This window comes from Microtus oregoni, unplaced genomic scaffold (assembly GCF_018167655.1).
Source record: "Microtus oregoni isolate MIOR12 unplaced genomic scaffold, Mior012 000004F_ref0000308, whole genome shotgun sequence".
Taxonomy (NCBI): Eukaryota; Metazoa; Chordata; class Mammalia; order Rodentia; family Cricetidae; genus Microtus; species Microtus oregoni.
Genome location: NW_024543063.1, coordinates 4,675,932 through 4,691,001, shown reverse-complemented (window position 1 = coordinate 4,691,001; position 15,070 = coordinate 4,675,932). Strand labels below are relative to the sequence as shown.

The 15,070-nt window shown below is 49.4% G+C and overlaps 1 protein-coding gene across 1 annotated transcript in view; it reads left to right on the top strand.

The window, feature by feature from the left end:
* The window catches only part of Twist2 (twist family bHLH transcription factor 2), a 55,837-nt gene extending 40,990 nt beyond the window's left edge, over positions 1–14,847 (top strand). The window contains exon 2 of the mRNA XM_041650910.1: positions 14,642–14,847. The gene's annotated coding sequence lies outside the window, so the exon portion shown is untranslated. The remainder of the gene's footprint in view (positions 1–14,641) is intronic.
* Positions 14,848–15,070: the final 223 nt, after the last annotated feature.

The window sequence follows — 15,070 nt, the reverse complement described above, 5'->3', positions numbered from 1 at the left end:
GTTTGGCCAGGACTTCATGTGAGCCCAGGACGTGGCTTGGAGAGATCAGATTTCCTTAAAGTCACAAGATTAGAAGGCAGAAAAGCTCTGGCTGTCTTGCGCTTTCCATAAGTATTATTTCAAGTTTTTATCTGTGGTACAGATTTATTACCTTATTTTCAGAGTCCTGCCTCGGGTGAGGGTTTTGTTGATTTTCTTCCCCCTCTTGGTTTACTTTCATCCGTTTTTATTTGATTGCGGGGCAGTGTTTTGTTTAAAGTGAATTCAACCTGAATTCTTCAAAGCCGCGCAGGACATCTGCATCACATCTACTTACTGACCAAGCTTGATTAAAGGGAACCTGGGAGGGAAGGTGAATTTTTGGATCAAGTCCTTAGAGTAGATGGCTGAACTTGCTTATAAAATCGACATTAAAACCATTTTTGCATATTCATGGAATCCGTCTTGGCAAAAGAATTGACTATAGAATGTTAATACAGAGTTCAACTCTTAATTAAAAACTTTTAATGGGCAGTTAGGACAGGGTTGGTTCTGACATAGAGCAGCCCTGGTTTTCTCGTGAAGTTTGTAGCTTGGATACCCCAGGTAGTGCCTCTGCTCTGTTGGTTCCAAGATTTTGTTTGGTATTTCAGGCTTTGAGCGTTGCTGCCATTCTGATAAAAGTCACCTTAGGCTTCCAAACTTAAGAATATTGTCCCTCTCAATAGAACAAAATATGTGAAGACATGTTTTTGTGGATCTAAGAGTCCCATAAATGATTTCCCAGGCCAAGTCCATCAGAGACAAAGAAACTGGGGGGGGGGGGGGGTCTTAGACAGTCAGTGGCCACTTACGGTCTTCAAAATAACTGCTCTCCTTGGACATACACTCCACCTTCCTAGTGTCAGCAGACCTGTGGATGTCCCTCCCAGAGGGACAGAGAGGGGAGGGATGCGGAAGCCAGCCAAGAAGAGGCACTGGGTCTGACTGACTGATTCAGGTTCCGGTATCCACAGTGACTTCCTGGTGGTGAACTAGTTGGGACCATGAGAGTTTCAAGTTCTTGCCCCAACCCATGAGCTCAGTAAATAATGACGAGAGCAAACGAGGCATAAGTTACCCTCTTAGAGAAGAAATGTGTCGGTGTGTGTGTGTGTGTGTGTGTACCATGCATGTATATATAAGCCTATATGTGTACATGTGTGAGTGTGTATATGTAAATGTGTGTGCATGTGTGTGCATGTATATGTATGTGTATACATGCATGTGTATGCCTTTACACATGGTGTTTCAGATATATGAGTTCACACATGTAATACACACATACACACACATATATATTCGTACATATGCGTATGTGCTTGTTGCCTATAAACAAATTCTACCTATCTAGGATTGGAAACATTTGAAAGTGATTTTGTCTGTCCATGTAGCATTAACAGCCACATACATAGCAGTTCTATTATAGTAGGGGCTCTATGCTCTATGCCATCAAGAAATGATGTAAAGTCTATTGACATTTTTTGGTCAAAGCACAGAAACCTCTTTTATTGAAATCTACAGGAGGATGTGTGGGCACTCTGCAAATACCGTTCCATTTCTCGTGAGGGACTTAAGCACTCACAAGTCTGGTATTCTCTGGGGGTCCTGGCATACCTAGGGATGATTCTATAGGTCACTTCTGTGTGATACCAAGGCATGAAAGTCCTAAGGTCTGTTCTTTGACAACCTCTCCCCCTCGGTCCTTGCTTTCTCTACCAAGAGCAGAATGCTATATTTGTTTTGTATAGTCAATGCTTTCTATTAAGTCATGGCTTCCAGGGAAAATTCTGCTTGCACTCAGACGTTTGTGATCTCTGGTATTACGTTATCTTGGAGGAACAGGTACCTAGAATCCCAGAGAAGCCAGCGTATGTGACCTGGGGCAGCACTCCTCCTTCATGGGCGGCTGGCCTCTTTTGTTAGAAGCTGCTCTAGGACTCATGGGTCCTACAGAGCTCTTAACCTGCAGTGACATCAGTCACATGCTAGGTGTCTTCTCCTTGGCTTCCGGGAAGCTTGCACTGCCCATTTTACAGATGAGACAAGGATTGCAGAGGGAGACACACCAACCTGTCCCTGAGGTATTGGCATGTAGGAGCGGAGAGATCCCTACATGGAAGTGGGCCCAACTCAGCCTGTGCCTCCATGGAGGCCCCAGGGGAGGGTGGTCCCACCCTTATGTATGCCATCAGGTAAGATAGACAGAGGAAACACTGACGGAGATGCTGTAGGAGGGAAGTTGACCCTTTCTGTAGGTGGGCATCCTGGACAAAAGCCGATGTGATCTCCCCATGGGCCAGAGAGGCAAGACCACCAAGGATGTCATTTGTTTGGTCAGTAGGGTACCTGTCATCCTTGGAACCATGTCCACAGTTCTTTGAGGAGTGATTGCCCTGAAAGCCATACCCACAGAGCTAGGTGGGTGTTCCAGGAACTGACACTAAGGACATAGGGTGTTTTGCTTGCTGTTACTAAGTACATGGTTCTCTTTGTTCTCACCTTGACTCCCAGAGTTCTAGAAACCAGGATCATTCTGTATCCATAATTGGTTCCCACCAAGGCCTTCTTCTCTAGAAACAGGACCAGGGATGCATACAGATGTGCTACCATCCATTCTTCTCACTTTCTACTTATGAGCAGATTCACTGTTTAGGAAAATGCAGAGTCATCGTTTCCCTATTTAAAAAACACTTGGAAAGCAAAATAAATGCATAAAACTCATTTCAGCAGCTCAGCACTTATGAACATGGGATTTTAATCCAGGAATATTAATTCATATTTAACAATTATAAACATTTTTCTGGATGTCTCTACTTCATGCAAGTGCTGTGAGGTGACAGGGCATTTGCCCGGGGAGACACTCACAGAGCCTTTCCCCAGCTCTCCTGGCTCTGTGTCTCTGAGCACTGTGGACGCCTGCTTCTGCCTCCCTGCTTTTTCTTCCTCCGCTTGGCTAATGGGGCTGTGCACTGACTTGCAGGACCTCGGGGGTGGGGGGTCATGTTAAAATGTGGACTCCAATCACCTCCTTGGTGAGAGTGTCACATGCCTTCAGCCAAACAAAGCACGGCGCTTGACACAGAAAGAGGACCAAGTTGTCAGCCACCAGGGTCTGGATACATTCTCTGTTGCACCCATTCAGACTGTTCCTAAGTCATCTTCCCCTCTCTGTTCCTCCCTCCTACTCGTACAGTCCAGCCTTTGGTCCTTCTTCATTTTGTACTGCGGGCCCAACCCTCTGGACAGAAGGGGCTACTACCTGCCTGCTTGAATGCCTCTTTAATGCCTCTTGCAGTAGGTTCCCACCTTACCTCCTACAAGAATGCTCCTTCCCAGACACTTTTCTCAGCTTGCTCTGTGAGTTCTATCATAGGCAGGAAGCATAAAGTTGCAGAATTGGACCCTGGAGACCCAGGTTCAAATCCTAGTGCAGCAAGTTACCCAGATTAGGTCTGTGTGAGCTAATCAGTGTGGCCTCTTGACTCCCCACTGGCCCAATTGAGTCTGTATCCCCAATCTTCTGGTCCATTAAGGGATCTCTCTTCACTGGGGCACATGTCTTCTGACCTGACTTAACTCTACAAAACATATCAAATATGCCCATGCCTGCAACACTCACCTCCATCCCCATGGTGTTATATAGGGTCCCATGTCTCTCTGGTCCCTCACCAAAATGATATTGGCTCACCCCAGATTCTCACCCTCGCCTGCTTGACTGGACCTCATTTCTCTGTCCTTGACCTTCTTGCCCCGTCTTCAGGTAGTGTTGCGGGTTTTCCAGACCTTGCCGTGCTCCACAGCAACTGTGTGTCTGGAATGTATCTTGACTGTGCTCCATACCACAATACTGCAGTCCTGAGTGGACTTACATGCCTGCTTCATTGGGATGCTAACGGCATGTTTGCTGTAAATTTGCTGTACTGTCTGTCCCCCAAGTGCGCAGAGAGCTGGTTCAACATGGTCCCAGCTGTGGTCATCTCTGCATGCTGCATGCATACAGCTGTCCTTCAGATTCTGCTGAGCTGGTGCTGCCGCAGGGGGCGAGCAGGTGTTCCTTAGCTCCCCCTGAATGCATTTGCTCAGTTAACGCCCCAGAGTTTGCTCTTACGTGTCAGGCGTCTTGCCTGTGAAATAGTGTTTCCGGCCAAGACTTGTGCTCTGGCTGCCCGTCTTAGCCCACCTGTGTCCCGTGTTCTCTCTGTCTCTGAGATGACAATGTTTGACTAGATGGTCCCTGAAGGAGTCTCTGTCCCCACCAGACTGGGATGGGGCAGTTTTTCATCCTCCTTTCCCTCCCCTGGGCTTTATGTGGGAGCTGATTCTGTGACATCTGAGGAAGTCATAATTCACTGGTGAAGTCGTTCCTGCATGTGGAAGCCACGGGGCTTGGAAAGGGGTCAACTCCTCTCTGGTGATCTGACTCACTGGGGTTCTGAGGCAGAGGAATGCCCCTCTTTGCAGCCTCTCAATGGCCTCTGAGGAAGAAAAGTCAGGTGTCACCGAGTAGGAGGCTGACAGTAAAACAGGGGTGTATGGCAGCTCCCACCAGATGGACAAAGGGACAGGGCGAGCTCCCAGGATGTGGGGTCATCAGTCGGTGGTGGCTAGAGAGTGGTTGTGCAGTGACACTGGGAGAGACGCCAACTTCTCTGGTTGTTTTGGACAATGTGGTCAGGCCATTCCAAAAAGTCAGCCTGGAGTCCCTGGAGGAGGGAATCAAGTCCAATGAGAAAGTGTGAGGGAAAGTGGGAATGAGAACAATGGTGGGGGTCCCGTTTGTCACACGAGGCAAGCTCAGGCCATATACATGCATGGTCATGGCACTAGAGAGAGAGAAGAGGCGGGGAAGACCTGTCTGGACACCTATGCCCGCCTTCCCCCTAATCCTCCCTGCAAATGACTCTCCTGTGTGGGCTCAAGAGTGCCAAAATATTGTCACCCAGAGATCTTCAAAATACACAGAACCTTCACCATCACAGGTGCACTGGGGTCACCCTTCCCAAGGCCACCCCATCTGAAGCAGAACCAGAGCAGCCAGTTCCAACATGGCGCACGTATTTCTGAGCCCCACCTTGAACCTGGCAGGGTTTTGGAGACCGCCATCCTCCCGGGACTCTGAGAGCTTCATGCAGGCAGGAGGAGATGCGATATCACCCATGGGTTAATGACCCATGGCGGTAGAGAAGTGTGACATCGTAGAGGGTTAAAAGACCCCCTCCTCTATCAGTGCCACTCCCCGTCTCTGTCTGGCCAACTTTGCTGAGCGCTGTGGCTAGTGTCACGGTCTCCTCATTATCTGATGAGATACACAGCTGAGCTCTGGCCCAGCTCTCCAGGAGCCCACAAAGGAGACCACACAGCCACGACTTCAGGTAGGCGAGGGCTACAATAGCCCTTTGAAGGGTAGGAACCTCCTGTGAGGGGCCCGGGCACAGCCACCCAGAGGAAACTATAAAAACAAATGAATCCCAGAAGGCCCATTGCTTTGCAATTTTCATTTGCCTCAGAGAAAGAACAGCCTGTCTCTGTCCCCGCTCCGTGGCCCCACAGACATCCTTCATCCCGTAGAAGTGCCCCCTACCCCCATCTTCAAACTCCTCCCACGGTCTCTTTCAGAAGCTCACTCAGACCCATCGGTTTTCAAGGCCAGTCTTGGGGCTCTACACTCTACCTATATGACCTCCCCACTACCCAAGTCACCCAGAGAGCGCTCAGAGGTACGAGTGGGCAGGCATATTGTCTAGGAGGAGAGGAGGCCCAACTGTTACACACCCACATTTACCGTCTTAAATCTCCACTGGTCACTCCCACCCAGCACCTGGCACCCAGTTCCTAGTACCCAGCATCCAGCAAGGGAGCTGGCCCATTCCTCCTGACTTGCCAGAGCCCTAAGGATCCAGGTTAATGTGGCTTGCGGCTCTTGAGAGGCAGCCTGTTTGTCCACTGTTATTTGCTGTCTCTGACCCACCGGGCCTTGCTCTCAGCTGAGTTGGCTGTGAGGATCTGGAATGGAAGAAGATTCTACCGTTAGAAGGAAAACACGCGGCTTCCTCCCTGGCTGTGCACAGGCATTTGTCAAAAGGACAGCTTTCTGGGGGAGACAGCGACAGGGGTGAGTGTGTGTGGAGGTCGGGGCTGGCAGCGAGCCTGAGGCTGCCCAGAGCTGGTTCCCCCTCAGAGGCTCAGCGCTCTCCTTGAAGCTCTCACCCATTGGGGAATGAAGCCTTTCAGCTAAGGGAGGTGACTCAGGGCTTATCTCCAGCATCCCAGTGCATGCCGGTTTCAGATGAATGATCCCTCAGGGTGGCCAGCAGTGTCCACCACGTGGCCCACGCGAGGCTGCGTGAGAAAACATGGCCTCCATGTCTAGGATCCTTGAAACTGGCTGGCACAATCTCAGGTTGGGGCCCACCGTGGGGCCAGGCCCAGACAAGGAACAGAGAAATGCCCACGACCTTGCTTCTGCAACTACTCTAGCTTTTCCTGTGATGTGGGCTGTCTCCTCAGTCTAACCTGTGTGACATGGGCTGTCTCAGTCTCCGTTCACCTCTCAACAGGGCTGGGCTGCTACTGGATATGAACGCCAAACTCCGCATGCTCAGAAGCAGCCTAGAAGAGCTGGAAATTTTGCTCTTCACAGGTGGGGTCTGGGACCCCAGATGACAGCTGACAGGCTCTCGGGTCAGGCAGCAGAATTCAGACTCACTATGGGTCTGGTGTGCCAGTCTGAGGCCTGCAGCTGCCTGATGGGGGAAGGGGCTCCTCTTACCCAGGGCTCCTTCCACCTCTCTGTCAAGTTGGGTAAAGCGCTCTGGCGGCCAGCTTTGAGAAGGCACACATGTCAGCACAGACCTGATCTTGGGGTCTTAGAGGTCCCCTCAGGGTGGGGAAGGAAGCTGGCTTGAGGGCAGAGTCATCAGTGTCTTCTCTCAGCCTAATAACGTCAGTCTGGTCTTCACCAACAGCTCTTCTGCTGTCCTTCCGTCCTTCTGTAGAAGGTGACGGCTCAGTACTCTGCAGCTCTTTTGTCTCCCTACAGTATGGAGGATGAGACCAGCAGATAGGACTTGTGTTCCCTGCCCGCCCTCCCCCCCCCCCTCACTCAAGCGTGAAGCTGCCACTGTCTTTCCACCATTGCTCATGGCTCTCCCTGAGCTGTTCTCAGTCCACCAGGGTCCAGGCCTACCACTCTCCTGCAGTAGGAAGCTGCTGATCACCGGTCATGGTGGGAGGCCCTGTTCTGAGCTCTGCGAGCTGCTAGGTCCTCTCTGATCTCTTCAATGTGCCCCCCCCCCATATCAACTAAGTGCAAATCAGGTGCTCTTGGCAAGGGTCTTGGTTACAGATCTGTTGCTGTGATGAAACACTATGGTCTTAGCAGAAAGTGTTTATCTGGGGATGTGTTTACAGCTCCATAGTCCACGGTGATCTTGGTGGGAAGCAGACAGGCATGGCATTGGAGCCGTAGCTGAGAGTTTTACATCCTGATCCTCCATGCAGTAGGCAGAGAAGGAGATGGGGGAAGGGGAGAGAAGGAAGTGGGAGAGAATGGAGGTGGAGGAAGAGAGAGACTGGACCTGGCATGGGTTTTTGAAACCTCAAAGCCTACCCCCAGTGACACACCTTCTCCAACAATACCACACCTCCTAATCCAAATAATTCCACCAATGTGGGGAGCACTAAGGGTCAAATACAGGACCCATTCTCATTCAAACAGCCACATCTGGTGTAGGGCCCCAGATAGAGAAGGAAAGAGCCTCTTCCCCTCCAGACTGTCACCATCATGGCCACCCAGCCAGCTTGAGCACTGGCAGGAAATGTCCCCATGAGCCTCAGAGCTCCCACACAGTAATGCCAATCACTACTCCTGCTTAGTGTCTTTGCCCAGAGAGGGTGAACCACACTCCCCAGGCCTCCCCACTCTTGAGTAGATGCTGGAGTTCAGCCCAGGATCTAGCTGTAGACCTGTCACCTGTCACCCTGGCCTCGATGTAGGGATTTTCACTGTCCCTCCTTCCCCAGGTTCCCTGTAGCTTGCTATCTGTTGTGAATTCATAAATTTAACATTTTTGGTCATTTGGAATTGATTCTTAAAAATATTGCTGAGGCCAACACTTGTAATCCCAGCATTTTGAAGGCTGAGGCAGGAGGATTGAACGTTCAAGGCCAGCCTGGTCTGTGTGTTGAGACCCTACCTTCAACATTAACCAAAGCAACAAAAGTCTAACTTGGTTTGCTGATGCCTTAGGGTTTTTAATGCAGATGCGTGGATGAACATTCTATCATTTGGGTCTTGTACCATTGCTCTGGTGTCAGACTGGGTTTGGCGTTTTGTGGCAGTGAGGCTGTAATTGAGTACAGGGTATAGATGAGGAATCTCCATGCTATCAACCTAAAATGGCTGTAAAAATTAGACTCTAAGGCTGGGCGATGGTGGCACATGTTTTTAATCCCAGCACTAGGAAGGCAGAGGCAGGTGGCTCTCTGTGAGTTCGAGGCCAGCCTGGTCTATAAGAGCTAGTTCCAGGACAGGCTCCAAAGCTACAGAGAAACTCTGTCTCGAAAAACAAAACAAAAACATAAACAAAAAAATTAGACTCTAAAATAAATAGGCATGAGTTAAAAAAAAAAAAAACAGGAAATGTACCCTTCTTGCTTACATTTGGAAATAGTTGAAGTCACAAAGGTAGAAAGTACTGCCCTTTGGCTTCTGTTAAATCCACTGTGAGCCGAGTTCAGTTGTTCACATGGGCCCATACAGACGTTTGGTAAATAGACATTTTAGCTGGCAGGTAGTCACGGGTCCATTCTGGGTTCCCGAGGTTCTCCCCGCCCCCCCGTCCCCCGCTGGGTTTGGTAGATAGAGCCTTGCAGCAATTAAGAGACTGACCTTCTGGGAGTGGTGGCTCACACTTGTAATCCCAGCACTTGGGATGCAGGAAGCTTGCAAATTTCAGGGCAACCTGGGCAGCGCTCTAGTGGGGGCGGGGGCAGCTCACAGATGGACCACCCAGCCCGAACACCTGCGGGTGGCTTTTCCTGCTGCAACCTCACGAAGACACAATCAGTGTTACCAGCACCCGAAGGGATCCTAATCTGAGGCTGCTCCAGACCCTGTCAGTCTCCCAGCCCAGCCCACAGTGACTCTGCAGGTCCCCCGTCTTTCTCGCCCTCCAATTGGTAGTGGGGGTACCTGTACTGTCTCTCGTCACACTTGTGGAGGCAGAAACTGGACACCCAAGCAAGGTCCCGTCAGTCCCATAGCTGTGACATCCAGTCTCCCTGGTGCCTACTTTGCCCACCAAGACTGAACTTCAAGAATTGTTGTCTGGTAGGGGACACAACTGGGAAGCCACTGTGAGTCTGACTGGTCTTGTTCCTTTTTGGGTCTGAATTCCTATAGGTTTTTCTTCGAATCCAGAAATTTCGTTTTTGGCATGGTTCCCTTTTCCTTCCAGATCCAAGTCCCCCTTTATTCTGAAGGCTTTGCTATTGACTGAGTGATCTCTCTCCTTAATGGCTGACACCCATCTCCAGGACAGGGAGGCTCCCCAGAAGTGTCTGACCTCAGGACTTGCTCCCTAATGTCTACTTTCATTACCTCCTTGATTAAAACCATTTCCTATTTTCAAAGGGGAAAAAAAAGACCCTTGGAAGCTCCAGAAAGCTGAGGGGTGAAGTGTTTCTCTATGTAAGAGTCCTAGCTGTCCTGGAACTCACTCTGTAGGCCAGGCTGGTCTCAAACTCACAGAGATCCGTCTGCCTCTGCCTCCCAAGCCCTGGGATTAAAGGCATGTGCTACCACCACCCAGCTCCCGAGAGTCTTTTTTTGATAGTTTTGAACCTGCTCTTTCCCTTTCAGAGCAGAGCAGACCACCTCCTTCCCTGGGGCCTCCTCGTGGGTGCTCCTCATGGATATCTCTGCTCTTGACCCCATGTGTATGATGTGTCTTCTTGGATCATTGCTTGCTCCGATTTAGGGACCTCTGATTGATTGATGATGCTATTTCCTGCCTCTCTCCAACCACCCCATTGCTGGTTGGTGTGGGCAACTCAGAAATTGTGTCCAGACTCATCCAGAAAAGAATGGGCCCCAACTGGAAGATAGGACTCTCTAGAAGCCCAAGTGCTTCCCAAGTGGGGTGAGCAATGGGGCCCATGTGCACTGATGCCATCCCCAGTTTCCAGTCCAGCTGACTCCTACCCAGCCTGCCATTGGCTTTAGGGATAGCAGGGTGTCAGTATAAGACATAGAAGCAGGACAGCAGGAGCAGGCTGGCAGGGGCTGACCCATTCGAACAAACTGAAAGGCCTTAAGGTCCAGTGGAGCAAAGTTCATCCTTTTCTCCTTCTAGGGGCAAAGGGGTCAATTAATACCTTAACCCTGGGCTTCCTCCTGCTGTAGATGATGGCTGCACCTGTGTTTCTGTGGTCACTTCCTCTTCCACCTCTGGGGGCACCACATGAGAAACCCAGATGTGTTATGTGCTTGTGTATGTGTATGCATGCATGTGTGTTTTTATACATGTGTGTATATATATATGTGTGTGTGAACAATCATGTGTGTATGAGTGTATGTATGTGTATATATGTGTACTATGCTTGTGTGTATATGTGTGTTCATGTGTGCATACATATGGGCATATGCATGTGTGTGCATATGTGTGCACACTCATGCATGTGTATGTGTATACATGTGTATATAGGTGTTTTTATGCATGTGTGCATACATGTGCGCACATACATGTATGTGCATGCGTTATGCGTATGTATTGTGTTCTGCATGTACATATATGTGTGTATGCATGTGTGTATTATTATGTGTATGTGTATGCATGCATGTGTGTGCTTATGAATGTGTATATGTGTGTACATGCATGTGCATGTGTGCATGACACATGCACATGTGTTTGTGCATGTGTATATGTGTGTGCACATATATGAGTGTCTGTGTACGTGACTATGCATGTGTGTGTTCATGTACGTTTATATATGTGTGTGTGCATGTGTGTTTATTTGCATGTTTATATATGTGTATGTGTGTGCATGAGTGTTTATATGGGTATGCATTCATGTGTGTGCATTCATGTGTGTCTCTGTGTGTGCATATGCATGCATTGTGCATGTGTGTATGCATGCGTGTGTGTGCATGAGTATCTGTGTGTATGGATGTGTGTTTGCATGTGCACACTGTGTGCTTTTTCTGACAGTCCAGCTAAGTTTCCTCTGCAGCAGCATCTGGCCTGAACTTTCCTTGAGACAGTTTTCAGTGTCTAGTTTATATATGTGTTTCTTCTGCTGTCAGACTCTGATTCATCTCAGGCTTCTCAGCCACCGGCACCATTCTTTGCACATGCCAGACACTCAGGCCATGCTGGGGGATGGATGAGTGTGCGCATGGATGGAAGGAAGGGAAGGGAGGGAAGAAATAGTGGGGGGGGGATGAAAGGGCAGACATGGAACAGACGGACACTTCACAGCCAAAGTGGCATGCCTTCTTTTGGCCAGCACGAGGCCCTTATGATGTTTTAGTACCCAGTGGTCCGATTCAGGGACCACCGCTCTCCATCCACCTATAGCAGCTCTGCAGCCTGCTTGGGGCCAGGCAGGGCTGGGGGGGGGGAGCCACAGGAGGCCCATGCACAGGGCGCGGGTAGCCCTGCAGTGGCGAGGCCATCTTGAGCCCAGATGTTTTACATTTGCCCATGTCTACAGACATGTGGGGGTCAAGGTGACATCAAGGGGGTTAGGCTGGGAGGCTCTCAGTCAAGAAGACTAATGAACCTGCCACTTGCTTCTGCCTGAGCCCCAGGCCCCTCCGGCAGATGAAGCCAACCCCAAAACGTACCCTACTGGGACAGCCCCTGCCATTCTGGGCTTTTCATGGACTATCCTGTGCTTCCCCTGGTGGGCTGGCTCAGCTCAGATATCAAAAGCTGCTGTAATTATTTCCTCCCACTGAGGAAGGCTTCCATTTAGCTTTCTCCCCCCCGCCCCTATTAATTATCTAATTATAACCACATTCTCCAATAGAGCAGCCTTTGACTCTCTGCCCGGGACCACTTTAAAAGGCTTAAATATTTGGAGTACTCTGAACTTGAAAAAGGGGAGAGAGGGAGGAAGAGGGAGCTAGCAGGCACACGTGTGTGTGTGTGTGTGTGTGTGTGTGTGTGTGTGTGTGTGCGTGTGTGCCTAATTTTAGGGAAAATTTTAGACTTTCCAGATTGTTGTCCTGATTCCAGGGGAACGCATTTGGGATTTGGGAGCTTTGACAAGCCCCTCACAGAGTTCAGGTCCTGGGAACAGTATGGCTGAATGTCTGAGACCCTTGCACATCAGTGCAGGCGTGGCAGTGTGGTGTGCTGCTCTGGATGGTCAGTAACAAGTCAGATGTAGCCCCTACTGTGGCCGCAGCAGACCTGGCTGATCCCACCCTTAGTGACTTCATCCCCCACCCCGATGACACTTTCAGGGTGCTGTTGATGCTGACAGCAGCTTGAGCCACTTCCTGTCTCCTCCCCTCTGTGGACCACGTGGCAGTAATGCAACCTTGGACTACGCGGTCACCCCCTCTCATTCTGACCCTCAGTCCAGCATCTAAGCAACTCGCTGCACATCCTCAGGGAACTCAAGGTGGGCACGGATGAGTGGTGGAGACCTGTTGTCAGAACCACCTCAAAGACGGGGACATCCCTCCAGCACAGGTGCCCCTTCCCTTGTCTTCTGGACAGCTGTCTTCTGTCCTGTCACCTGTCTATACACACTGCCTTCCAGGCAGTGTGGTTCCAGACCAGCCTTCACTAAGAGAGGACCGTGTATGTATGTATGTATGTATGTATGTATGTGTAAGTGTGTTGCCTCACAGGTGAACACAGCTCTGTCAGCCAGCATGACGTCTGTCGTGCTGCCCATATCGAATGCTGCAGGAAACGGCAGCAGTAGAGGCTGTGCTAGGCAACACCCAGAAGGTTCCCACACCACATCCTAGTCAGAGCAGAGTTGGTAAGCGGGATTTAGCGGCAGGCCTCATTGGCTCTATTTTCACTGATTCACGGGACTTAAAAACCAGTTGTATGGCCTTGTAGTGATAGTAGTGTTTTAACTCAGTGACAGCCGGGTGAGCAAGAAACACAACACAATATACTCTACACACCTCACTGCACATGTATGTCACTCATACACAGCACGCATATGCTATGTACACATGTCACATACCACACACACATTATACACACATAGCATATACCATACACTGCATACAGACAACACATCTTATGCACTCACATACATATACCACATTTATACTATATACACACACACCACACATATACTATACACATACATCACATACCACACACACACTGTATATATACATCACACACTACACATATATCACACACCACACATGCTATACACACACCACATGTACGCTATACACACATCACAGATACACTATACAGACACATCCCATACCACCACACCACACACACTATATATACATCACACACTACACATAAACAGTATCACACACATCATACACATTACACACACACACACACACACACACACACACACATTTTCTCCACTCAACCTGTACACACGTGTATGCCCCACACCATGCACAAAAGACTGTAAATGAACTCCAGGCCTATACAGATGTTGAAGCTATGGTGCTTTTAGGTCTCAGCTTAAACTTTGGGGGAAAAGGGTTGAGATGCTCAAAGAAGTTTTCTGCACATTAATGCAACTTCTTGGGACTCTACCATTATTTCATTTATATTTTATTTATTTCATATATATTATTTCATATATATAAATGATAATTATATATCATTATATAAAGTTTAAGTATAGATTCCCAAGAATTAGCAAAGGGAAATCCACCTGCCTTGATGGCCCTCCCCAGCAGCTGTCTGTTTTCCAGATCCTCACCCCATCTCTCCCAGCTCTGGGCAGCCCACCACCTACAGTGGCCTCCCAGCAGCCTCACCCATTGTGGGTGTCTCTCTCGGGGGCCAATGTGTGGCCCTGAGAAGAATATGGTGCTCTACTTCTGTGGGACAATAGTCTTTTATTCTGTCACTTGTATTATTTTTTAATAAACCCTGATTGGCCAGTAGCCAGGCAGAAAGTAGAGGCATGGTGAAGAGAACAGGAGAATTCTGGGAAGAGGAAAGGTCAGTCTGCAGTCGTCACCCAGAGAGGAAGCAAGATGAGAATGCCTCGCTGAAGAAAGATACCAAGCCAAGTGACTAACACAGACAAGAATAATGGGCCAATAAAAGGCTTAAGAAAGAGTTAATAAGAAGCCTGAGCTAATAGGCTAATCAGTTTATGATGACTGTAGACCTCTGTGTGTTTCTTTGCGACTGAATGACTGTGGGACTGGGCAGGACAGAAACCTCAGTCAACACTGTACTGTGTGGACCCTCCAGGGCCTGGGAACTCTGAGGTCTAGCCCTGCACCTGCCCAGCTTCTGCAGGGTGGGGCAGCTGAGAGTGGTAGAAATGATTCAGGGCCAGCTCTCCATACCCGCAGCCCCAGGCTCCCTCAGAGAACGGCCGTACTTCCCCAAATGTCAGATGCTGCAACATCTCACCCTTTCTCCTTCTCTTTCAGACCTGCCTGCACATCTCAGGCAAAAGTGGAACCGGATGCGTCCGCGGCTCTGACTTCTGGCACCTGGACAAGCTCGTGGCTCCTCATGCCCCCAGTGCCCCAGCTGAGTGTTCAGAGGGGACAGCAACGGCAAGGGACAGCGACCCAGGTTCACATCTTTCTCAGAGATACCCATGGGATGGGCACCAGCCTACCTGCCAGTGACTTTTGTGCCCTCATCTCCTCACCATTGGATTCTCCTCCTGGGTTTTGGTTTTGGGAAGGGGGATCTTTTTGGAAAGCTCTAGATTCAGAAGTGCATTTATAAGGATACGTTGGATTGTATTTCCCTCTAAGTGCCTTTTTTTAATGTATATTTTTAAATAAAACAGAAGTGCATTCTTGTAGAACCTGTTTAAACTGGACCAAGGCTCTCAGAACAAGAACCCA